Genomic DNA, 25,759 nt, shown 5'->3' with positions numbered 1-25,759 from the left:
TTTCAAATTCAGCAGCGCTTCCCGCCCGCCGCCTGGCAAATAGCACTACAAGCTCCCAGGGGCGGATTGGCCCACCGGGAAACCGGGCCATTTCCCGGTGGGCCGGTCCATAAGAGACCAGAACCGGCCGCTCTCCTTCCTGGCTGGGCTGCGGACTGCCCGACCGCGGCCGCAGCGTCCTGCCCAAAACAAAAATGGCCGCGGCCGGGTGTAGATTTGACAGCTTTCAAGATGGCCGTGGGAGAGCTGTTGCGCATGCGCGACAACACTCAGCTCCTCCCGCGGCTCTAGTGTGGCCGGTGTGCTCAAGTAGTAATCCCTTCCCTAGCAGAGCAGGCAGCGCAGGACGGAGTTTTGACATGTCTGGGCAGAGGATGCGCTGCAGGGAGGCTGTAGATGCGCTCTCCCTGCTCTCTACCCTGCTACTGTGCGCTGCTGCTGTCTGCCATTGCGCCGGTCATACTACGTGACAGGCAGCAGCACTGGCAGACTGAAGCCCCTCCGTCCAGCAGCTCATGTCCTGTCCCTCCCTCCCAGCAGCACAGTCACAGCCTGGGGTTTCTGTGCACAGTGCACGCTCAGCCTGTATCTCCATCCGCACAGGCTGGCAGTGGCACTGTAATCCCCTAACTATGGGGGTTATTCTAGTCCATTCTTTCTGACAAAATCCTTCTTAGATGGACAAAACCATGTGCACTGCGGGTGGGGCAGATGTAACTTGTGCAGAGAGAATTAGATTTGGGTGGGGTTTTTCTTCAAAGTGAGATCTATATTGCAGTGTAAAATCATGCAGTCAGTATTTTCCCTGCACAGAAACAAAATAACTCACCCAAATCTAATTCTATCTGCACATGTTACATCTGCCCCCCTGCAGTGCACATGGTTTTGTCCATCTAAGAAGGATTTTGTCAGAATGAATGAACTAGAATAAACCCCCATGTTCTTCTGATCTGTTCCTACTTCTCTTATACGTGAAGGCACTCTTCCCCTGCACTCCGTTACTAAGCCCTCCCCCGTCTACATGCTGATGCACGGAGCTGGAGTCCTGGACAACACTGAAAGGTTAACCCTTCATACCCTGGTTTTCTACAGTGAGGTGTGTAAGTGTGTTTCCAATTTTCTTTTTTTAACCAGAGCCACACATTATAGCATACTTTCCCCCTGCTCATGCTGCACATTAAGCTAGTATCTGTTCACCCATACCCTCCCCCCCTCCATATCTCCCCCCCCCCTCACCCCCCAATCTCCCACCCGGGGCTGTCACCCCCTAACTGTGGCTGCTTGACTCCTGAGCAGAGCCGGCTCTAGCCACTCAGCGCTCTCCCTGCGCTGATATTCTGAGTCTGCATCTGCTGGTCGCCGCACCTGGGCAGTGGCACAAAGCGTAGTAACAATGCTGCCTCTATCTCTGTGGCTAGCACGTGTGATTGTTCGTGGGGCAGAATATATATATATATATATATATATATATATATATATATATATATATTGGGTAAAAACCAGAACCAGGCAGGACCTTAGAACGCCATTAATCAATTTCTGTAATTCCGGAGCTTGTAATGTCCGGTCCGGGGGTGTCCTGTCCTGCATGTGACACCTGTCACCAGGGAGAGGAGGAAAGAGAGAATAAAGCCTCCCTGTATGGTCCGGACCAGACACTACAAGCTCCAGAATGCAGAGTTTGATGTCCGGTCCAGCGCTCTGGGGTCTTGTCCGGCTCCGATTTTTACTTTATATGTTGTCCTACATTTATTTTGTGTGGTTTTACTTAAGCCTGTTAAATTGCTTTTAAAATTATATTAAATATATAGCCCTAGCTGGTGGCAAAAATGAGCTCCCTGTCCCTAAGCATTATGTCACTATACGACATACATTACCGTCCTTAAAGTACCGCATGATAGATCATGTACCAGCCAATATGAGAGGGGGTAATCGTGGTCTCAAACTATTACAGTGCAAGACGCGATGGAGTCACCGTTTGGAGACTATTTCCCCCAAAGGTTTGAATGAGAATCACTGGCATGACTCGGAAATAATTTATCCTTTTAGGTAATTCATGTCTGATAATCTCCTATAGCACCCATATGAGTGGGGACAGCATGTGCATTGGTATACATGGGGCGGGATGCTATATAGCAGAAATGCGGTAAAAACCCCGTTTTCGGGGTTTCTACCGCATCTCTATATGCTATATGGCGCCTCCGCAGTGTCAGCGCTGCGGAGGGAATCGCCAGCTAAAGCTGGCGAATCCCTGCAGAAGCCTATGGGCTTCTTACCGCAGCGCTGTTTGAGGGATCCGTCACGGATCCCTCCCAGCGTGCCCTGCGGCCGGCGCCGGGGTCTGCGCATGCGCAGATGGACTCCCGGGTCACAGACCCGGAAGTCCAGCGCCGGCACCGCATCGCAAGGGACAGCTCTTACTGCAAGAGCTGTCCCTTGCATGAATAACGGCATATGTTATAGCATATGCCGTTATTAAAAATGCGGTAGCCAGCGATAATGGGCGCGGATGTTACAACATCCCGCCCACGATGTGATTGTGTCATATTGGACACGGATATTTACATATTTATATGGTAGTTTGATAGCGCTACTAATTAGAGGTGACAATTAAGCTGGTTTTTAGATGTTTTTTGCTTATGGCAATTGTTTTGATTGTTGTATAGTTGTTATGGTGATGGTGGCACGCAGCGTCAGATGCCATGATGCTGAATGATGACCTCAGTCCTCATGCGCCCTGGGGATCCGGGACGCAGATGGCGGCGTCTCAACACGGGTGTATAAAGGTATGTCTATTTGCTAGTGTTCTTGTTACCTGATGAAAATGTCATGATAAAGACATTGAAACATTGCTTGACCAAACCTGTGTACAGCCGCACCTCTATCCAGAACTGTCTATGATTACCCTGGGAGGGCACCCGCAGCTACATGTGAGTAGATTTAGGAGTGCCGGTCCCAAGCCTGTATGTGTATATATATATATATATATATATATATATATATATATATATATATGTATGTATATATGTATGTATATATATATGTATGTATATATGTATATATGTATGTATGTATGTATGTATGTATGTATGTATGTATGTATATATGTATATATGTATGTATGTATGTATATATGTATGTATATATGTATGTATATATGTATGTGTATATGTATGTGTATATGTATGTGTATATGTATGTGTATATGTATGTGTATATGTATGTGTATATGTATGTGTATATGTATGTGTATATGTATGTGTATATGTATGTGTATATGTATGTGTATATGTATGTGTATATGTATGTGTATATGTATGTGTATATGTATGTGTATATGTATGTGTATATGTATGTGTATATGTATGTGTATATGTATGTGTATATGTATGTGTATATGTATGTGTATATGTATGTGTATATGTATGTGTATATGTATGTGTATATGTATGTGTATATGTATGTGTATGTGTATGTGTATATGTATATGTATATGTATATGTATATGTATATGTATATGTATATGTATATGTATATGTATATGTATATGTATATGTATATGTATATATATATATATATATATATCCATGTATTCGGCGGCACTCGGCAAATAACACGCATGGACAGACGCCGATAGACGCCAAAGTTTCAATACTTTATTGTATTCTCGTCAGGGCAGCAATACAAATGTACAAACTCACCATTCTTGTAGTGCTCCCCTTCACCAAACCTCCTCCCGGCGCCGGAAACGGGCCTCCGGGGAGCACTACAAGAATGGTGAGTTTGTACATTTGTATTGCTGCCCTGACGAAAATACAATAAAGTATTGAAACTTTGGCGTCTATCGGCGTCTGTCCATGCGTTTTATTTGCCGAGTGCCGCCGGAATACATGGATATGTGGGGTGTGCTACTACTATAGAGGACACTACATGGAGGGCACCGGACCAGCCTAACTCTAACTATACACCCTCACAGCATATTACTACTCCCCTCCCACTACTCCAGACGGTCTGCTGCTTCCCACACTACTACTCCCAGCCTGTCCCCTTATCCGCACTTCCTCTACCTGCCTGCTTCCTGCTCACCAATACCACTTTCAGCCTGTGCCCTTATCTGCACTGCCACTACTCCAGCCTGCCCCCTGCTTTCCTCCAGGCCTTACCATACAGCACCCTGGCACATAGCCGCCATCCAATCTAGCCCCGGCCTCCAAAATATACCCCCCCTTCCTAGATATACAGTATCCCTGCCCCAGCCCCAGGGAAATACACTACTGAACATACCCTTGCCCTCAGGTACATATACGGTCCATGCAACCCCACGGCCTTCTATAAACAGTACTGCCAACCTAGTGGCATATACTTACCACCCCATTTTTTGCTATTTTTGAGCCCAATGTGTTTTTATTTTGTTCCTGTGGGTGTGTGTTTTCCCCTTTTGTGGCCACCAATGTGTATTGATTTCTGTATGTTTGTTACCTGTTGGGGATCAAGTTTTTTTCCTGTGGGATCAGTGCTTTTTATTTATTTCTTTGGGGGCCAATGTTATGGTGATCGTACAGAGCTTCTGAGGCGCAAGCACCAACAAGTGTATTATAAATGTTTTATGCTTTCCTTGGCGTTACAGGGGGTCAGCTATTCACAGTATGGGCATTTTATTGGAGTAATATGGGTGAGTTTCTGAATATGGTTGCTTACAGAGAAGCTGATTTGCTCGCTTTGGAGGCCATACTGAGACGAATGATCTGCGCCTTGGATAGGGCTGGTGAAAGTTTCAATAATGCATCCGACGATGGCAGTGTAACAGCATAAAGTTGCATATACAACTGCATCAAAAAATACAAGAAAGGCCGCAAGTGCATGCAACTCTGGATCAGATTCTATTAGTAGGGATGCTCCCTCTCTTGACAGACTCCACCCCCTTTGCAGACCCCGCCTCCAGGGCTGCTTCCATAAATTTCCCGGGTTGGTTTGACCTCCCAATCCGCCCCTGCAAGCTCCCTGCAGCAGGGTCTGGCCAGCTCTGTCCAGGCAGTGGGGATCCGGGCAGTGGCAATTGGGACCTTGTAGCGCTATTTTCATTGCGGGAAGCGCTGCTGAATTTGAAAAGACTGGCAGAACGCTGATTGGCTGATTTCTCTCAGCCAAACAGCGTCCGACCAGTCTTTTCAAATTCAGCAGCGATTCCGCCTGGCAAATAGCGCTACCAGCTGAGCTCCCAGCCCACACTGCCCGGACCCTGCTGCCTGCATGGAAAGGGGGAGGGGGGGCAGTGAATTATTTTGCAATGGGGCCCAGGCTATTGTAAAGACGGCCCTGGGAAGAATGGTTTTGTCTCAAAGTGCACAGTATAAAAGAGGAGGAGAATAAGGAGGGCAGTGAGCCACAGAAGTTAAAGGGTGAGGCTGGTAACACATGAGAATACAATAAAATAATAGGAAGGAACATTATTAGAGACAGGGATCCTCTGAGCAGAGTGAAATGCTCAACGATTTATAAACTATATACTATTGAGATGTTGAACAATTTTTCTTTAGGGTTAATTAAGGCTACATTACCACCTATTGTTACTACACCCCTTCCCCACCCCAGAGCTGCAGCAGCTGCTCCATGCAGTATTTTTCTCAGACCTCGGAGGTTCATCATCTGACCATCCTGGCTGAGAACCAGCGCTGGGTGACGCTGCAAGAGAATGAACTAAGTGGGAAGGCCAATCACAAGCTGCCTACTGAAAGGTTCTGCCATATAAGTAACAATGCAGTGTTACCAACCCGCAAGATTGACCCCAACTTTAGCATCTTCTTTTTAAATTCTTAAACAATTGGTGGATTCTTAGTAAATAGAGAAATCTGTCTTTTAGTGATGTAAATAGTTTAGAATAAATTTAGGAATCAAAAAGGTGTCTAATCCATAACCTCTCCCACTGTCATGGATGCCCCCCCGCCCCACTGTCATTTCGTTCTGGATCCACCCCTGGGTATTACGGTGTGCAGTGGCGGATTCAGGGGGGCACCTGGGCACGTGCCCCCCTGTCATTTCATTTTGTAGCTGAGGACCAGGGCTTTCCAACGAGCCCAGCCCCGTGTCTCTAGCCCCCCGGGAACCGGAGATATCGCCTTGCAAAGCTGTAACGTTTTTCCCCATAGGATAATATGGAACCCGTTAATTCCGACCCCCACCTGGTTCCGACGGCTGCCAGTTCCCCCTCTGGCATCACAGAAGCTTGTGGTTGATCTTGTTAAATTCCAAATCGCTGGGCCTTCAATATGATACCAGGCTGGTCCATATCAGTCAATCGGTTCCAGAGATATTGCATGTAAACCGATTTTTTTTATTTTTGAAACTTAATTTCATGGCTGTTCATGTTCTTTGAGGGCAGATTACTCTGGAACCAAACGGTCCAGTTTCATGGGACCAAAATCATTCAAAGCCCACTCAAAAGTTCTTTAATATGATGACTTGTCTCATGTAAATGGGTCGTTGCTTCTGAAGATATAGCCGGTTAAATGAGATAACTGGTTAAGGGGGGGGGTTTCTCTCACCCTCACACCAGAAAATGCAGGGACTAGGCTGGTGAAAAAGGGACCAACCTGGGAATGCATTTTCCGGTGTGAAAGGGGCCGGGACCTGTTGTGCTCTGAATACAGCCAGGCTCTGCCACTGTCAGTGGCTATCACTTCTGCCTGGTGGCGGCTGTCCCCCTTTTACCACGAGCATGTAAACCCCCATGGCAATGAGCATGTAATCTCACATGGCAACGAGCATGGAACCTCTGGCAATGCGCATGGAACCCTTGGCAATGAGCATGTAGATAAGCAGCACTTATGTAGCATAATTTTTAATAGGCATTATGGTGTTTGGCATAATACATAATGGACATAATGGCGTGTAACTTAACGTGTAATGGACATTATGGTGTAAATGTTTAATGCGCGCCTTTGGTGGACAATGTCCCTGTTTATGAAGCGTATTGTGAATTTTGGCTTAATCTGTGTGGCATTATGTGAATTCTGGCTCATTCCATGTGGCATTATGTGAATTTTGACACCATCCATGTGGCATTATGGGAATTTTGGCTCAATCCGTGTGTTATGTAAATTTTGGCTCAATCCATGTGGCATTATGTGGATTTTGGGGTCTTCTATTTTGTTGCATAATGTGTAGAAGTTGTATATGGTGTTGTACACTACACTCAAGGACATGCCCCCTTTTGAGTGGCCACACCCCCTTTTCCAGAGCATGCCTTCGGCGAGCGCACAGCTACATCCTCCACTTTTGTCACCATGGTGGGCCTGCGTACTTTAAATGCCAGGGCCTATTTTAAATCCCATTCCCACCCTCTCCCTGCCGCTCTCTTAGCATGTACACTGGCACCACTAACACTGCCCCTCCCCCACCTAAACCCTCTTTTATCATGGTGCCCCCCCTGTCATTTTATCCTGGATCCGCCCCTGACGGTGTGTGACATAATGTGTAATTGGCATTATGGTGTGTGGCATTATGTGTATTGGGCATTACGGTGTGTGGCATTATGTTAAAGGGTATTACGCTGTGTGGCATTATGGTGTGTGGCATTATGTTAAAGGGCATTATGATACAGGAAAGGCATGGACAGACGCACCTATCTGGTCAGGAGGCCACACCCCTTAAAATGAACCCGCCCCTCGTTGTGGGCCCCTATGAGTGCATTTCCCTGGTGGGCCCTTTATACCCCAGTCCGACACTGCCTATGCTACAGTGCATTTGGGAACACGACACTCTGCAACCCAGTAGCCCTGTCCTCCTCCATTGCACCGCATTGCAGCCAGACGGACAATAGCCAGGACAGCCATGACGTACCAACTAGCCTAATGACACCAGAAAGGAAAGACAGGGCTGATACATTTTCAGTGTAAAAGGGCTGTACACAGGGATTGAAGTGCAGTGTAAATGGGGTCTGAGGCAGGAAATGCCCTGGCAATTTCCCGTGTTCATTCCCATGGGCTGTGCCCCCCTGCCGCCGCCCTAAGCCCCCCCCCTGCACTGCTAGGGGCAAACGGTACGGCAAACTTGTAGTTTGCCGTGCCTGCTCCCTCCCTGTGTCTGCACATGCACAGAAATGCGTCTGCGCATGCGCAAACACAAGCCATTGGTCTCTGTGCAAATGTACGGGGGACCGAAGAAATTAAAATAACCCCCATAATATAGACATCTAGAAATTGAGGCACTCGCAGTGAGCACTGATATAGTACAGACAGAGAGGAGACAAAAGAAAATGCTCTAAAATGGGACATTAGATCAGTATATAACAGTGATGGCTAGCCTTGACACGCCAGCTGTTGAACTACACATCCCAGCATGCCCTGCTACAGTTTTACTATTTGGCCATGCTAAAACTGATGCAGGGCATGCTGGGATGTATAGTTCAAAAACAGCTGGAGTGTCAAGGTTAGCCATCACTGGTATATAACAATAAATTGTCATATGCAAATGTCATGAAGTTTTAGGTAGTGTTCCCTATTTTACAGAGTTGTTTCGCTTTCTCTCCTAATTAACTAAATGGTAGCAAGTATGTGAAGCACACTATACAATCAATTAAATAACATTAAGAAAGTGACATATCTTTCATTTATGTGACAAAGCTGAGAAATCTGTCAGTTACATCAAACATGTAGACTTGTGTATGTCCACTAGATGTCACTGCATGCACATAATAATAATACAAATAAATAGTAAAAGAGAGGTTTATTGTAGAATAGTGGTACATGCAGTGTATATGAAATTGGCTGTGGTAAGACTGTCTGAATACATTCACTCAACCCAACCACTGATCACAACAAACACTAACAACCCATATTTACAATATTCATACCTCCCAACATTCAGAGACAGGGAGGCGGGACAGTGACGATTTTTTTTATGGGGGGGGGGGGCTACCCAAAAGGGGGTGTGGTCTATACCCGTGGCACTGCCGTGAGGCTACACCCCATTTTTGCCACTGTGGGGGCATGCTCTGCAGCTCTGTGAACTGCTGGCTATGCCCCCAGCCCCTCTGGTTGCAAGAGTAGACGCTGGCTGCAAGAATCGAATGCTTTTAGACCAATTTGCAGTGCAGTGAATCATTATTGTTGCCACATGTCAGCTGATGCAAAATGCAGCAATAATGGTTCCCTGACCTTGCAAGAGCTCCTGCTTGGAATTTCAGGGCAAATGTTTTTTCTCCTAATTGCCAAATTGTCAATTTGATACCAACTTGGTAATAGTTTGGCTTTCTCCAAGAGCTTTGAAGCCGCTCCTTGTATTAGTTATCTTTTCAATTCAATTGTCATTTAATTTATTTGAATTGGACAGATGATACATTTTGGATTCATTCATTATTTTTGTATTTAGTGTAAATGCCTGATTTATAATTAAACATTATAATTGTGCAGCCTTAACATTCAAATAAAGGGCCTAATTCAACAACACTCGGAACGGGATAAATTCGGCCCCATTCCAATGTTTGGGGGCCTGCACAAGCGCGGATTTGCACATGTGCAGACCCCAGTAATGACCGGCTTCAGCGAGTTACACACTCGCCGGGCCGTTCGTTGCAGGGAGGGAGGGCCATGGGGGCAGAGATGGCACCGGACCATGGGAATGCCCAAAAAACGTTGGGAGTTCCAGTGGGTATGCAGGTGGGCCGATGCCTATCACAAGACATCAGCGCCCACACTGGGCAGTATTCAATGTCAAATATTCTCCGTGCATGGCGAGAGATTTTTTCTCTCGCCATGCACTCTCCGTGTTCCGGAGCCTCCTGCTCCCCCTATTCAACGTGTTAAAGACTCGCCGCCACTCGCGGCGAGTCTTAACCCCTGCAGCGGACGAGCGTCCGCGGCAGGGAGCCAGGGGACGTAGCAGCCAAGAGAGATTAAAGTCTCTCTTGGCTGCTGCAGGGGATATGGGGTGGGGAGCAGGGCTCCCCTGGACCCAGGCAGCACAGGCTGCCCCCCCTATAGCCAGCGGGGGACCCAGTATTCACTGTACCCGAACGTGCATCGGGTGCAGTGAATATATGAATATCTAATGAGCGGCTCGAGCGCTCCGGCCCCCTGCTGGCTGCACTGTGTAAAAAAAAAAAAAAAATGTAAAAAAATATTTTTTTTTTAAATTAAATATATATTCATGTGCTATAGGCACATGAATAAAAATAACATGGCCCTTCACAGAAAAAAAAACCTGATTTTTTTACACCAAAATTAAAAAAAACACCCTTTTAGTTTAAAAGTTCACATTCCTGCTCTCCATCAAAAGATGGAGAATTTCTACACGGAGAGAGACGGCGAGAATCACTTAGAAAGACGGAGAATATTTCACATTGAATAGGGTGGCTCGCCTTTGGAGAAAAAAAACCTCTCTCCACCGCGTGAAAAGCACAAACTCTCCAGAAATCACAGCGAATTTTTCTCATTGAATACTGCCCACTGTCTTTGGCGATTTGCAGAAGAAATAAAAGTCAGTTTCCAAAGGCAGGAGAAATCATTCGATGGTCGGCGACAATCGAACGATTTCTCCTGCTATTGGAGGCATGTGAGGGAATGTGTTAGTGGACTCGGCATTGGGGGGGGGGGGGGGGGGGGAGTTTTGCATCAAGCCACTCTGTTGAATTACCCCCAAAATGCGCTACGTTTCACTCAGAAGCGTAGGGGGGGTGGAGCCAGTGGAGCACACACTCCGGGCGTCGATAGGGCGCAGGGTGCCACCGGGGTGCAGGGGCCGCCCCCCCTCCGCAAATGAGCCAGGAGTCTGGCGCTCACTAATTCAGCCCAGCGTGCACGAAACCGATGACGTCATGGTCTTCTCCCTGGCCAAGCTGCTGCTCGGGCCGGCTCCTGGGCAGCGCTGCGCAGCAGAAATAAGGAGGACTCCTCCCCTGCCCCTGCTACACAGACATTGCTGTATGCGCTGCCTCCCCCTGACCTGGTAGGTGGGCTGCAGTCCCCCATGGCAAGGAGCAGTTATAGTCCCCCTTGGCAAGGAGCAGTTATAGTCCCCCTTGGCAATGAGCAATTTTAGTCCCCCTTGGGAACGAGCAATTTCAGTCCCCCATGGCATCGAGCAAGAAGTTCCTAGCAATGAGCATGAAGGTAAGTGGCACTTATGTGTCAGATGTGTAATGGGCATTACGGTTTGTTATGTATAATGTAATGGGCATTATGTGTGACCTTATGTATAATTGGCATTACGTCAGATGGCTTTATGTGTAATGGGTATTACAAAGTTTGCTAAAATGTGCAATGGGCATTACGGTGTGTGGTATAATGTTAGGCTGTGTCCCCTTTTTGCCGCACAAGAGCCCCACCTACTACAAATGGGGTGGGGGTGGGGGGGGGTGAAACATGCCCTTGCTCCGGGCACTGTGGCACCTATCTACACCACTGCTCTTACCTAGTTTTTGTATTTGCTAGAGTTATGTTACTGCATGTCGCTGTTTTTAGGTAACACTTGTACAAAGTAAAATATATAATTTAGTATGAGGCAGTAAACATCAAAGCAGAACCTGACTGCTATTAACCACTGAACTGGTACTTGTAGACCAACATAGCAATACTGTAGCTCAGTGGTTCCCAAACTGTGTGCCGTGGCTCCCAGGGGTGCCGCGGAGCACTTGCAGGGGTGCCCTGGGTTGGTGGTCCAGGACAAATTCAAATGATATATGGTCAAATTAATAAGGAAAATCAGTACTTGTGACTGCCAATTATAACATGTGGATTAACAGAAGTGAATCATGTTCCTCATTACTCACATAACTGGACCTAAAGAGGACATATAATGCGCAACTTGTTTAATTTAATATTTTTTTCTGAAGTTTTTGGTATCTAATTTTTTGCCTAGGGGTGCCATGAAAAAAAATCTGATACTCTAGGGTGCCGTGATCCAAAAAAGTTTGGGAACCACTGCTGTAGCTGTCACATATATACTGATGAAGAATGGAAACAAGTAAAACACACACCAGAGCAGGCTTAGGGGGCAGCATGTACAACCTACTGTATGTTGTGCTCTAAGATCCACAGTTAAACTATGCATAGTTTTGTGCCTGAGAGCTGTATATTGAGGCCCCTGGGTTCAATCTTTTGATGTGTAGGAAAAAAGCCAACAATGATTATTCATTAGGTTACACACCATAAGCAAGCACATTTACACATCATTGAGACAGAGCATAACTCCCAACTGTCCCGATTACAGCAGGAAGTCACTCTAATTGGAGCCTGTCCTATTGTTCCTCCTATGAGTTGCAGTGTCCCAGGGGCGGGGCAGTCAGGGGGAACCAGAGATCATTGCCGCTCTGCACTGCAGAGCAGTTGATGATCACTGAAGAGATGCAGCACGCATGCACACGGCATATCCCTAGTGCAGTGATGGAGCTGGCGGGCTGCCTAGCTGCTCAGGAAGCACTGGACACACCCCCAAAGTGACAAAACAGGGATCACAGTGCTAAGCCACAGCCCCTTTGCCTCCCTTTTCCGGCCAGCGGAACCCAATTTCTAAACAAGAAAAGTTGGGAGGTATGAGACAGTATTGGGACAGGTCAGGATGGATGGTGTAATGGTTAGCATTACTGTCTCACAGCACTGAGGAGGTCATGGGCTCAATCTCATCAATGGCGTTCAAATTGTATGGGGGGTAGGGGGTTATTCAATTGCCCTCAATAATTTGCAGCAGGTAATTGTATCCCCAAGGGCTATCCAATATGCCTTGATAAGCTGGAGGGTGCAGGCAAACAAAATCCCAGAGGCTGCAAAAACACTAAGGGTGACATTCTATGGGATGAGATAAATGCGCGTTTTTTTTATCGCACCACTTCGCACTTTTTCAAATCGCAAGATTGCCCCGTTTTTCGCATATTTAATGAGATGCGAAAAACGGGCCAAATAGTGCGAATAGGTGCAAGGTGGTGCGATGTCTTTAGTCCTGAAAATGTGCGATTTTCATGTCTGAAAATCGCAAGTTTGCAGGAAAGCGCAAATAAAAAAAAAAAACGAGCGCGGGGTCCCCCGCCAGAGCATAACCAGCCCCGGGCTCATTGAGCCGGTGCTGGTGACATAAAATCAGGGTCCCCGACAAATAGGGGTCCCCTTGATTTCATGAAACCAGCACCAGGCTCAAGGTCCGGCGCTGGTTCCCAAAATACGGGGGACAAAATGACTAGGGGTCCCCCGTATTTTAAGAACCAGCACCGGACCCAACCAGCCAGCGGGGTAATGCCACATCCGGGGGACACTTATTATATAAGGTCCCGCGGCCAAAGCATTATCCCAGTGGCTGGTCAGCATGGGCAGGGGTCCTGGGGAAGTGGGGACCCCCCAATGAAGGGGTCCCCCCCCTCCAGGACTTACCAGCCCATGCTGAAAGTCCGGGGCTGTCCCCGATGCCCCTGGGCGGTGGGCATCGGGCTGATGGACTGTGTAAAAAAAAAGCAGAAAAACTATTGTTTTCTACTGGCGAACTATGAGTCCCAGCAAGCCTCCCCCGCATGCTGGGACTTGGAGAACCACAAGTCCCAGCATGCGGGGCATTAAAGGGCCCGCTGGCACTTGTAGTTCTACAGTACAAAAAATTGTGAAATAACACACACACTGACACCCTGAAAAATAAAAGTTTAATACACACATAACACACACACTGATACTTACCTACCTTGAGCCCGTAGGTCGGTCCCTGGATCCTGGGTCCGGGCTCCAGGGCAGAAGAGTCCGGTTCCGGGGCCTTGGTCCTGGTTCCGGGGCTGGTCCTGGGGTTCCGGGGCTGGTCCGGGGTCCAGGATCCGATGAAGTCCACAGGGGTACCTGAGGAAGGAAATCCTACTCACCTGGTCCCCGGCGACGACATCGGCATCCTCTCCGGCAGACGCTGTGGTACCCGCTCTCGGACTGAAGAGGCGAAGAGATTTTCATCTTCCGCGCCTCTTCTCAGAATGATTCCATTGGCCGGCTAGCGGCCAATCAGGAGCCGAGAAAGTCGGCTCCTGATTGGCCGCTAGCCGACCAATAGAATCATCCGGAGGAAAGGCGCGGTAGATGAAAATCTCTTCTCCACTCCGAGCTCCTCCTCTCCTACTACCCCCCAGCCAGTCGGTGTTCCCCAAGGGTCAGTCCTTGGCCCTCTCCTCTTCTCCCTCTACACCACCTCTCTGGGCACCCTCATCAGCTCCTATGGTTTTCATTACCACCTTTATGCTGATGATACCCTAATCTATCTCTCCTCCCCCGACTTATCCCCATCACTTCTGTCCAAGGTCTCCGAATGCCTCACGGCCATCTCAGCCTGGATGACCCAACGCTTCCTGAAACTAAACATGGCTAAAACTGAACTTCTAATCTTCCATCCCCCGAACATCCCCTCTTCTCCCACTATCTCCATCAGCATTGGTGAAACCGAGATCACGTCCACCGACCAAACGCGCTGCCTCGGTGTCATCATTGACTCCTCCCTCTCTTTCACCCCCCACATTCGTGCTCTCTCACAGTCTTGCCGCTTTCACCTACGCAACATCTCATGCATCAGACCATTCCTCTCCACTGACTCGACCAAAATTCTCATTCACTCTCTTGTCATCTCCCGCCTTGACTACTGCAACATCCTTCTCTCTGGGCTACCTCTCACCCGCCTCGCACCTCTCCAATCCATTCTTAACGCTGCTGCTAGGCTCATCTTCCTCTCCCGCCGCTCTACCTCCGCCTCCCCCCTCTGTTTATCTCTTCACTGGCTCCCCATTCCTTTCCGAGTTCTCTTTAAACTCCTCACCACCACCTACAAGGCTCTCTCCTCCTCCACAGCTCCCTACCTCTCTTCACTGATCTCTATCCACACTCCCTCCCGTCCTCTTCGCTCCATCGCTGACCGCCGACTGACCTCTCACCTAATCACCTCCTCCCACTCCCGTGTCCAAGATTTCTCTCGCGCTGCCCCCCTGCACTGGAACAACCTCCCGCCACCCATCAGGCTATCTGATTCCCTTACCTCCTTCAAGCGCTCCCTCAAAACCCACTTTTTTCGACTAGCCTATCCCTCCTCCTAACCTCTTTTGATCCTCCTATCCTGCCTCCGTTCCCCTCCGTTCCTACTTATCCTATTGTATTTCGTTCGTCCACCCACCTATTTTTAGTATGTTAACTCTTATGAGCAGGGCCCTCCTTCCTCACGTACTCACCCTACCTCATTACCTCACCTGTGCTCCTGTCCTGTTCTTCCCTTCCTCTACTTCATCTTCGGTCTCCTTGACTATTTTGACACCTACTTCTGAACTGATGCTGATTTTAGTTCTACCAGCTATACCCCTATTTATACTGTATCTTTCTACACACCCTGTACGTTACCTTGTAATTTGTTTTTTTTTGTTTGCTATGTACGGCGCTGCGGACACTTTGTGGCGCCTTATAAATAAACGTACTACTACTACTACTACTACTACTTCGCCTCTTCAGTCCGAGAGCGGGGACCACAGCAGCCGGGAGCAGCGCGTCTGCCGGAGAGGATGCCGATGTCGTCGCCGGGGACCAGGTGAGTAGGATTTCGTTCCTCAGGTACCCCTGTAGACTTAATCAGATCCTGGACCCCGGACTAGCCCCGGAACCCCAGGACCAGCCCCGGAACCGGGACCAAGGCCCCGGAACCGGACTCTTCTGCCCTGGAGCCCCGGAGCCCGGACCCAGGATCCAGGGACCGACCAACGGGCTCAAGGTAGGTAAGTATCAGTGTGTGTGTTATGTGTGTATTAAACTTTTATTTTTCAGGGTGTCAGTGTGTGTGTTATTTCACTATTTTTTGTACTGTAGAAGTACAAGTGCCAGCGGGCCATTTTTTGTCCCCCGGCTGTGGCATTACCCCGCTGGCTGGTTGGATCCGGTGCTGGTTCTTAAAATACGGGGGACCCCTAGTCATTTTGTCCCCTGTATTTTGGGAACCAGCGCCGGACCTTGAGCCTGGTGCTGGTTTCATGAAATCAAGGGGACCCCTATTTGTCGGGGAACCTGATTTTATGTCACCAGCACCAGCTCAATGAGCCCGGGCTGGTTATGCTCGGGCGGGGGACCCCGCGCTCGTTTTTTTTTTTTTTTTTTTAACTGTTTTTTTTTTTTTTTTTTTTTACCAGAAACCTGCACAGAACATTGCGATCTGTGCAGGTTTCTGGCTAATTCGCCCATCAGAACCTGGTCTGATTTTTGAGCGAATTATAGTCACACTTTATACAAATCGCATACCATTAAATATGCGATTTGTATACTTTTCCATGTGAAAACATCTGGATGCGATGTGCTGCGAAAAGCAGCCATCGCATTTCCAGTGTGTCCAACTTGTTGGCAAAAATCGCATTTTTTCACATTTTCGGAGCTCATTAAATATGCGAAAATGGAAAAAAATGCGATTTCGGACGTTTTTGCGAAAAAAATCGCAAAAGTCTAAAAAATCTCAACCAATAGAATGTCACCCACAGGTTTTATTGATTTTTATGAATGATCTAATATATAGTATACCCGGTAAAAAAAAAAATCAGGAAAAATTTGTGACTTTTTTTGCATCCAATGTTTTATTTAGCCTAATTAGATATCCCTCCATCCACTTCATAGGGTTAATTCAATATTGAAAGCAAAAATAATCATTGAAGCAGTTTTCTGTTGGTTAGAAACTGTGCATGCGCAGGGTGCTGCAATCGCAAAGTATTTTTCCGAAGGCCTGCCAGCCTGATCAACTGGCAGAGGTGTTTGAAAAGAAGGGGAGGGGGGGAGGGGGTTTGGGGCATCAGAGATCCATCAGGAGGTCTGCACTGCCCTGCGACAGCTTATCATATGCGATCTAATATGATCCCAAATATGTCTCTAAATATCTATTGCATATATTTATATTTCAATATATAAAATTCCATGTGCAAATAAAATATGCCGTATGCAAAAAAAAAAAAAATGGTGTGTATTTGTTCTAGAAGCCGCGGAACCAGTTCTTACAAGTCTATATTGTTGCTCAGAACAAAATTATGCTTTTGAAAGTTGGTGTCTAATCCATACTGATCTGCTAAAGTCCTCCACACAGGGGTGGATTGGCAATAGAAGGCATAGGAAGATCCCTGGTTGGCTGATGCACCTGTATCTGATAGAAGATAGATGCTGAGAGTCTGGTGGTGTAGATGCGTTAGGGGATAGAGGGTGGCATTCTTGTGTGGGTGTGTTTGGGGGGGAGAAGGTGTCAGGCTGGAGATATGAGCATGTGTAACACTACACCCCTGTGATGGTGTAGTGTCGTACCTGGTTTCCAGATGATGGGTGGGTTCAGCACTCAACGACTTCTTCCTGACAGGAGCCTGTGGCAGAAGAATGAGCACCCCAAGAGAGTCCCACACAATAACTAGTGCACAAAGTGACAACAATATTTATTAACCAGGGGATTAACTGGTCACCGATGCAATTGAAATGTTGGTTACTACCAATTGCATACATTATGCATCAATGCGGTACTCAGGTTAAATTACATCTTGTATAACTAGTATGTATAACTTCTCACTAGCACATGAAATAATATCAGATAATTGCAAGTCACTTACCATAAAATAACATCAAAGATAATCATCAATCAAAGCACAATAAAATAATAAGCTTTTCTGTCAAGCAATCTCTAAGGCAGGCATGTCCAACGTTGGCCCTCCAGATGTTATGAAACTACACATCCCAGCATGCTTTGCCACAGTTTTGCAATTAGAGAATGCTAAAACTATTGCAAAGCATGCTGGGATGTGTAGTTTCAAAACATCTGGAGGGCCAACGTTGGACATGCCTGCTCTAAGGAGTAAACTGTCCACAAGGTGGCAATATAGTTGCAAAGTATGGTTGAACTTGTAATATAGTGTTCCATGCATGAATGTCCTACAGAGGGCGCGGTAAAGTACATTTGTACTGTGCACAGTATTTGTAATCGAACAGCGGTCACTGTATATTAGTACTGCATAAGCTTCCAATAGAGGGTGCTGTAAGTATTTAGTTGAATGTACTTCAAATAAAGGGTGCTGTGGAACATGTACAATCGGGCGAGATTTAATGCCGACCGAGTTCAGTGGTAGTGCGAGATGTACTTTACATGTATTCCGCTGCGCTCGTCATGCTTCGGGCTCGGTGGCTCTCTGCGCTCACCACACTATATAAACTCAACTCCACGCCAACATGGATAGTTGGGTAATGAAAAAAGTCGGAGGACGCGTTCCGCTGTGCTCGCTGTTACGGACTTGGGGGTTACCCACCGTGGAAAACCGGAGACAGTACGTGAGGATGCAGGAGGCAGGGAGCTGGAGATCAGGCGTGAGCCCGTAGCCGGGACCGCTGGTTAGAACGGCCACAGCGAAACCCTACACTGACTCTGTTGAGTCCCCCGGGCAGATGGAATACCCCTGCGGTAGTGCTAGGCTTCGCCTGTAGCCGCCGCGTTCGAAGGAGCCGGTTAAGCCTGCTCCGACCCCGATGCAGCCAGGTGACAAGGGGTGAGCGATCGCCAGGGGGTATCTCAAAAGGCAGATCTAACTAACGGGCCTACCTGAAAAAACCCCTGACTAACCGGCACCAGGCCAAGGACGGGACAGCGCGACCGAGTCGCAAACACCAGAACAAAGCAACAATAGGGTGCCACCAAACCAAACACACGCCAACATAAAAATAGTACTCTTAAAGTGACGGTACCCCAAAACAGACTTAAACCCACAGTTGTGGGCCTCTCCGAACCACGGAGAGCAGAACCAGGATAATACTGATTATAACTAAGGAGGAAGGGCCGCTTGCCCGTAGGAATAAAGAATATGGAACCAGGCTCCACTGGAGCACTTACGTGACCGGCCCAAGACTGGACACTGACCGCAGCAATCGGGCGGCTGGATAACGGCTGGACTACGGCTGCACAGTGACCGCAGTGAGACGGCAGCTGGACAATGGCTGCACCACGGCTGGAGGTCCCTGGACTAGGACAGCAAGGGGACAATGATATTTGATCCAGACTGCAGCAGGATAGGACACTTGACTGGACCCAGACGACACAGGACAAGACTGTAAACAGGACCCAGACTGAAGTGAGAAGGACTCCGACAGAATCCAGACTGAATGGAACAGGAGCAGGACCTAGGACCAGAGAGCAGTATATGTGCAGCTACCAGCACAGAGAAACAACAAGCTATCACTGGCAGAGATCCCCAGGAGAGCATGGCTTATAAAGGCCTCAGGTGATTGAAACAGCTGGTGAATCTCCAGGCTGCTCCTGATTAACGAGCTAATAACTCACAGCCTGTGAATGATAGCTCAAAGAACACAGGGCTGTAATGGCAACAGACCTACCACTGGAGGTCACCAGTGAGTCAAAAGCCAAACAGAAACAAAACAGATTGAACCATAAAACCTGGCTCCTGACAGTACCCCCCCCTTGAGGAGGGGTCAACAGACCCCAAAATCCAGACCTCCAAAAAATAATGAGCATCCGGACCCTGGAAAACGGGGCAAAGGCAACAGAAAGGTGAACACAAGCTAAAACCACGGCTTGTCTCAGTGCCCCCCCTAGAGGGTGACCACAGGGCACAACCAAAAAGACAAACAAGATGATCCAGGAATGCGGAAAAAGATTAATGCTTCTTCTTTTTCTTTTTCCTAGATTTTGATGGAATCAGCAGTTTAAGGCCCCACACATTATCAGATCTGATGGTACCTTCTATCAAATCACAGCTATGGGTTACCAAATCAGAAACAGAGTTGAAGTCTCGATCTGAGGAGATCATGAGAGTCTTTTTAACAGATGGAATCTCAGAAAGGGAAGAATGTCTTAATTGGCCATAGGCAGAACTCTTATTGGATTCCCTAGACCCAGAATTACAGGTACCAGATGTGTCCAAAAATTTTTTGTCAGGAGTCAGTGAGACAAAACCAATAGCTAAACTCCTGGATTCCGGACCAAGCGATGAGGCCGAAGAATGAACAAACAGAGACTGAGTCTCCAGAAGCCAGGTCCTTAAGCCCCTGGCTTATGCTGGGCACCACATTTCCAGGAGCTGGTGGAACCCCATCCTTCTTTTTGGGACTGAACTTCTTAATAACAGCATCACAAAAAGAGGAGAGATCCTGAAGGCAAGGGTCACAACACCTGATCAGCTTGTAAGCCCATGTCTGAGGTCTACCCCTAAAGGCAGAAATGAGGAGGTATATAATATTAGTCCAAGTGACCCCTGAAGCTGGTCCTGATTCAAAAAGGGAAGTATAGTGTTTAACCAGGGCAATAAAATGGGCAAGATCTCCATCAAAAATGATGGACGTAGGGACATCCACCTCTGGGACCTCAGAACTGGAATTCTCTATGGGAACAACAACCTTTGGGTCTAAGATTTCTGAAGCCTCCCGAGAAGCTGGCAAGACAGAAATGCTCACTGGGTTTGCGTCCCTCAAGAGCCTCGCTGAGGCTGTGGTCTTTGGGACCTCAGACAAGGATATGGCCACCCCTTCCAGGGACACAGCTTCTATGATACCACTTGAGGCTAGATGGACTGAGCCCCCCTCAGGGCCCAGACTGGCAGAGTCCCCCTCAGGGACCGGACTGGCAGAGTCCCCTTCCGGGACCGGACTGGCAGAGTCCCCCTCAGGGACCGGACTGGCAGAGTCCCCCTCAGGGACCGGACTGGCAGAGTCCCCCTCAGGGACCGGACTGGCAGAGTCCCCCTCAGGGACCGGACTGGCAGAGTCCCCCTCAGGGACCGGACTGGCAGAGTCCCCCTCAGGGACCGGACTGACTTGCCCCCCTTCTGGGGCGAAACAGACTTGCCCCCCTTCTGGGGCGAAACAGACTTGCCCCCCTTCTGGGGCGAAACAGACTTGCCCCCCTTCTGGGGCGAAACAGACTTGCCCACCTTCCGGGGCGAAACAGGCCTTTGGGCCCCCACTCGGGGCTACGGCCTTTGGGCCCCCACTCGGGGCTACGGCCTTTGGGCCCCCACTCGGGGCTACGGCCTTTGGGCCCCCACTCGGGGCTACGGCCTTTGGGCCCCCACTCGGGGCTACGGCCTTTGGGCCCCCACTCGGGGCTACGGCCTTTGGGCCCCCACTCGGGGCTACGGCCTTTGGGCTGAACACTTTCCGCACGGTTTTTAGGAAACCCGGAAGATCCCTTAGGATGGGATCGTCAGCCTCTATGAGAGGTTTAACCCACTCCAAAGCTCTTCCTCTAAAGCATGATAAGAGATAACGGACAGCAGAAGAAGGAGTTATCTTCATATTATGTGAGAAGTCCATTTTAGCGAGGAATTGCTGAGCAATTGGTCGGAGCTGGGCCAAATCTCCATCGAAGTATGGAGTGTTAGGAGTATCATCAGACACGCCCGGCGGGCCTTGGGCATCAAATTGGCTCGACTGACCTCGAGCACCAGAAACGTTCAATGAGCCCCAAGCGCCCTTGCCACTAGATGAGCCCCCCGCATCGGACTCGCCTAAGGAGACCGGGACTCCTGGATCCACAACCTCAGAGGCAACACCGAGAACCCCAAGATCGGGGAAGATGTCACTAGAAATCCCGGCTGAGACTGATGTCAGGGATTCTTTTTTCGGAGTTATGCCTCCCAAGGCCTCATCAGGAGCAATGACCTTCATAACTCCATGTGGGGTTAAGTTCCCCAAGACCCTCTTAGGGGCGACTGTTTCAAGGACCCCCTCTGGGATTATGCCACTTGAAGCCCCTTTTGAGGGAAAAACCTGAGACTCCTCTACAGGACTTAGCAACTCCAACATTGAAAGAACGTTGAGCTCCCTGACTGGAAGACTAGCATCCAACGTCTTTCTGTCTGGAATCTTTGTGGATGAATTCCACATTCCTGTCTGATTCCGTACCACAACATGGGGCGCTCTAGTCCTAGGACCCCAGTTGTAAGTCGGAGCGCTACGTATGTGGGGGGTGTGGTCAGGTTCCTCCTGCTTAGAGGAGACAGGTATAGATGTAACCTCCTGATACCACTTGGATTGGGGAAAATCCTTCCCGGTACCACCACAAGGTCTGTGTAATTCGCAATACTGGAGAAAGTGGCCTGATTCCCCACAATACAGACATAGGTTAAAGTTTTTACGCCGTCGCCGCTCTTCTGGTGTGAGCCTTGGCCTTAAAAAACTTCTATGTCCCTTCTGAATCTCCTGATCTGAAGTTTGACTGAGTACCCCCTTAGCCAGGGTCTCCCTAGGAGCTGGTTGAGCCCCAAAAACCTCAGACAGATCCTGGAAAATTTGGGTTAACAGATCTTGCAATTGCAGAAATGACTGCTGCAGACCCTTAACCAGCTCAGGTTTTAATTCTGTAAAGGCCGTATTTAAGGCCATCAAGGAAGCTTGCAAGGCCTGCATGATAAGTACAGCAATGAAACAAACAGACAAGACCAACTGGGCAAGCTAAATAAAGCAAAACCCTGTAACGGGCAAAATGCGGGAAGAAAAAAAAATCTTAATATGGACTAATCTATAAGTCCTGCAACCAATCAAAAACACCCAAATCACCTTGAAACAAAATTTTATATATGCATGTATACCTATGACTACTGTGAACACATGCATATATCGGTATGGCCAGTGATAATGTTACGGACTTGGGGGTTACCCACCGTGGAAAACCGGAGACAGTACGTGAGGATGCAGGAGGCAGGGAGCTGGAGATCAGGCGTGAGCCCGTAGCCGGGACCGCTGGTTAGAACGGCCACAGCGAAACCCTACACTGACTCTGTTGAGTCCCCCGGGCAGATGGAATACCCCTGCGGTAGTGCTAGGCTTCGCCTGTAGCCGCCGCGTTCGAAGGAGCCGGTTAAGCCTGCTCCGACCCCGATGCAGCCAGGTGTTATGTGGTGACAAGGGGTGAGCGATCGCCAGGGGGTATCTCAAAAGGCAGATCTAACTAACGGGCCTACCTGAAAAAACCCCTGACTAACCGGCACCAGGCCAAGGACGGGACAGCGCGACCGAGTCGCAAACACCAGAACAAAGCAACAATAGGGTGCCACCAAACCAAACACACGCCAACATAAAAATAGTACTCTTAAAGTGACGGTACCCCAAAACAGACTTAAACCCACAGTTGTGGGCCTCTCCGAACCACGGAGAGCAGAACCAGGATAATACTGATTATAACTAAGGAGGAAGGGCCGCTTGCCCGTAGGAATAAAGAATATGGAACCAGGCTCCACTGGAGCACTTACGTGACCGGCCCAAGACTGGACACTGACCGCAGCAATCGGGCGGCTGGATAACGGCTGGACTACGGCTGCACAGTGACCGCAGTGAGACGGCAGCTGGACAATGGCTGCACCACGGCTGGAGGTCCCTGGACTAGGACAGCAAGGGGACAATGATATTTGATCCAGACTGCAGCAGGATAGGACACTTGACTGGACCCAGACGACACAGGACAAGACTGTAAACAGGACCCAGACTGAAGTGAGAAGGACTCCGACAGAATCCAGACTGAATGGAACAGGAGCAGGACCTAGGACCAGAGAGCAGTATATGTGCAGCTACCAGCACAGAGAAACAACAAGCTATCACTGGCAGAGATCCCCAGGAGAGCATGGCTTATAAAGGCCTCAGGTGATTGAAACAGCTGGTGAATCTCCAGGCTGCTCCTGATTAACGAGCTAATAACTCACAGCCTGTGAATGATAGCTCAAAGAACACAGGGCTGTAATGGCAACAGACCTACCACTGGAGGTCACCAGTGAGTCAAAAGCCAAACAGAAACAAAACAGATTGAACCATAAAACCTGGCTCCTGACACTCGCCACGCTTCGGGGTGGTGTGGATAGTGGGGTGTGCGTCAAACCTATTTTTGGGACATACAATCATATTATTGAATACCTAATGTCATGGCATCGCACACCCTATAAAATCACAGGCAGAAGCGATGCGATGCAATGCGATGGCCCGGGGCTGAGAGAACAGTGAATAAATTACATAGGAAAATCGCATTGCACATCGCATGGGCCTAAATTGGCCCATGCGATGCGATACGATTTCCCTACGCAGAATAGCCCACTAAGCAAATTGCTTAGTGAACGCCCAACTAACATATAAGTACCGGGTTTTTTGGGCTGTGTGAAAGGGGTTATTGACAGCAAACATCTCCTGTAACAAACTGGGTACAAATGCCCTATCAACTTATTCTCCAATCGGGGGTATGCTGAGGCTGTCAGCTCCTATACACTTATCTGGTGTGGCCTACTGGTACTGGCATGGATGGGATAGTGGTCAGTATTGCCAGCCAACATGAATGGGGTTGTCAGGCTAATGGTGTCACTGTTTGGGCTGGATGGGGCCAGTGTGGGTTAGAGTACCAAGATCAAGAAGCCGGATCCTGACTGTTGCATTTTATTCTCTCCTGCATGCTACAGGCACCACATGTGTCGGCTGCTGCCAAACTCCTCCTGCACACAGCTCCTCATGCAACAGAACCCCTGTAACAGAGCAATGTCATACCTGTTCTCCATGAAGGTGATGTCCGTTGACTCGGGACCTTCTAACAGCCTCTTCAGCAAGAGCCCGTGGCAGCAGAGGGAACACCCAAACAAGGACCCCACAGAGTAAAGACCACAACAATTTGCAGTGACAAAGTTTTATTTTGCAGGAACCGGTCACTGCTGTAAGTGAAATATGATTAATGTCATATAAGAACAATAAAATGTTGGACTGATGGGGTATAGGATATTCTCATACATTGTAGTCACAGACTATATAATCAAAATACACTTTAATTATTGGAGAATAACTTGCATCAATTATACTTTTAACATTTCCATAAGGACATCACAGTCAGAAAATAATAATTAGGCATACAGTATATGTATATAATCGTTGTCCGTATTATTCGCTAGGCAGTGCTATACCTACTGAGCTCAGTTCGTTTGGGACCTAAACTGTCCCAAGGAATAATGTCCTCCAAGGAGAATGATACAGAGAATTGAAACTGTGCACAGTTATTTGTAATCCGCTGGAGGTCACTGTAAACAGGCTTAATGGATGTATACCGGTGGTTGCAGATAGAGGGTGCTGTAAATTGCGAACACAAAAAGAGGGTGCTGTGGAGTATGTTTGAGGGCCAGATGCACTAAGCTTCAAAAGTGATAAAATGGAGAGTGATAATCAGCCAGCCAATCAGCTCCTTACTACTATGTCACAAACTATGTTTGGAAAATGTCAGACAGGAGCTGATTGGCTGGTTGTTTATCACTCTTCATTTTATCACTTTTGAAGCTTAGTATATCTCACCCTGAGTGAGAGATATCTACATAATAATCAGATAATACAGAGATCTTGGTTGCATATATCTGCAGATATAGGGCTAAGCCCCCAGGCCGTACATCAAGGCGTCTCTGTGTCACTGGGGGTCCCTAATACTGGGTATGGGTCTGGGGTGTGGGCCCCCATCATGCTGGCACAGGCCGACCACTTCAGGGCAGCACACAAATGAAAATTAATAGGGGTTAATAAGAAGCACATAAGTGCTATGTAAGGGAGTGAGAGGTGTGATTAAAATAATACAAAATATATATAATGTGATAGAGGAAAAAATATAAGTGTTAATAAAGTGTTAGGGTGTGCTGACCTGAAGCAACCCAGCCATACCAACACAAGCGGCACCACACCCCCAAACCCATCCCATAAACAATAACAAATATGTCTGGGTCTAATAGCCCAGTGTAAGGCCACATGATAATGGCTTACAACATCTGAGAGCCAGCTTACCTGGAGATACCCCTGGCTTCTCC

The 25,759-nt window shown here is 48.2% G+C and overlaps 1 long non-coding RNA gene across 2 annotated transcripts in view; it reads left to right on the top strand.

Annotated features, from left to right (window-relative positions):
* The window catches only part of LOC146060692 (uncharacterized), a 37,471-nt gene extending 12,900 nt beyond the window's left edge, over nucleotides 1-24,571 (top strand). The window contains exons 3-5 of one of the 2 annotated variants that reach the window (XR_014470462.1): nucleotides 978-1,096; nucleotides 2,667-2,786; nucleotides 24,386-24,571. This is a non-coding gene — a long non-coding RNA (uncharacterized LOC146060692). Of the gene's footprint in view, nucleotides 1-977; nucleotides 1,101-2,666; nucleotides 2,787-24,385 lie in introns of both variants that reach the window. The other variant, XR_014470463.1, reaches the window with a different exon arrangement.
* The last annotated feature ends 1,188 nt before the right edge of the window (nucleotides 24,572-25,759 follow it).

The sequence above is a fragment of the Crinia signifera genome, chromosome 2 (genome assembly GCF_055691185.1).
Source record: "Crinia signifera chromosome 2, ASM5569118v1, whole genome shotgun sequence".
Classification (NCBI taxonomy): domain Eukaryota; kingdom Metazoa; phylum Chordata; class Amphibia; order Anura; family Myobatrachidae; genus Crinia; species Crinia signifera.
This window is presented reverse-complemented; position numbering and strand designations above follow the sequence as displayed.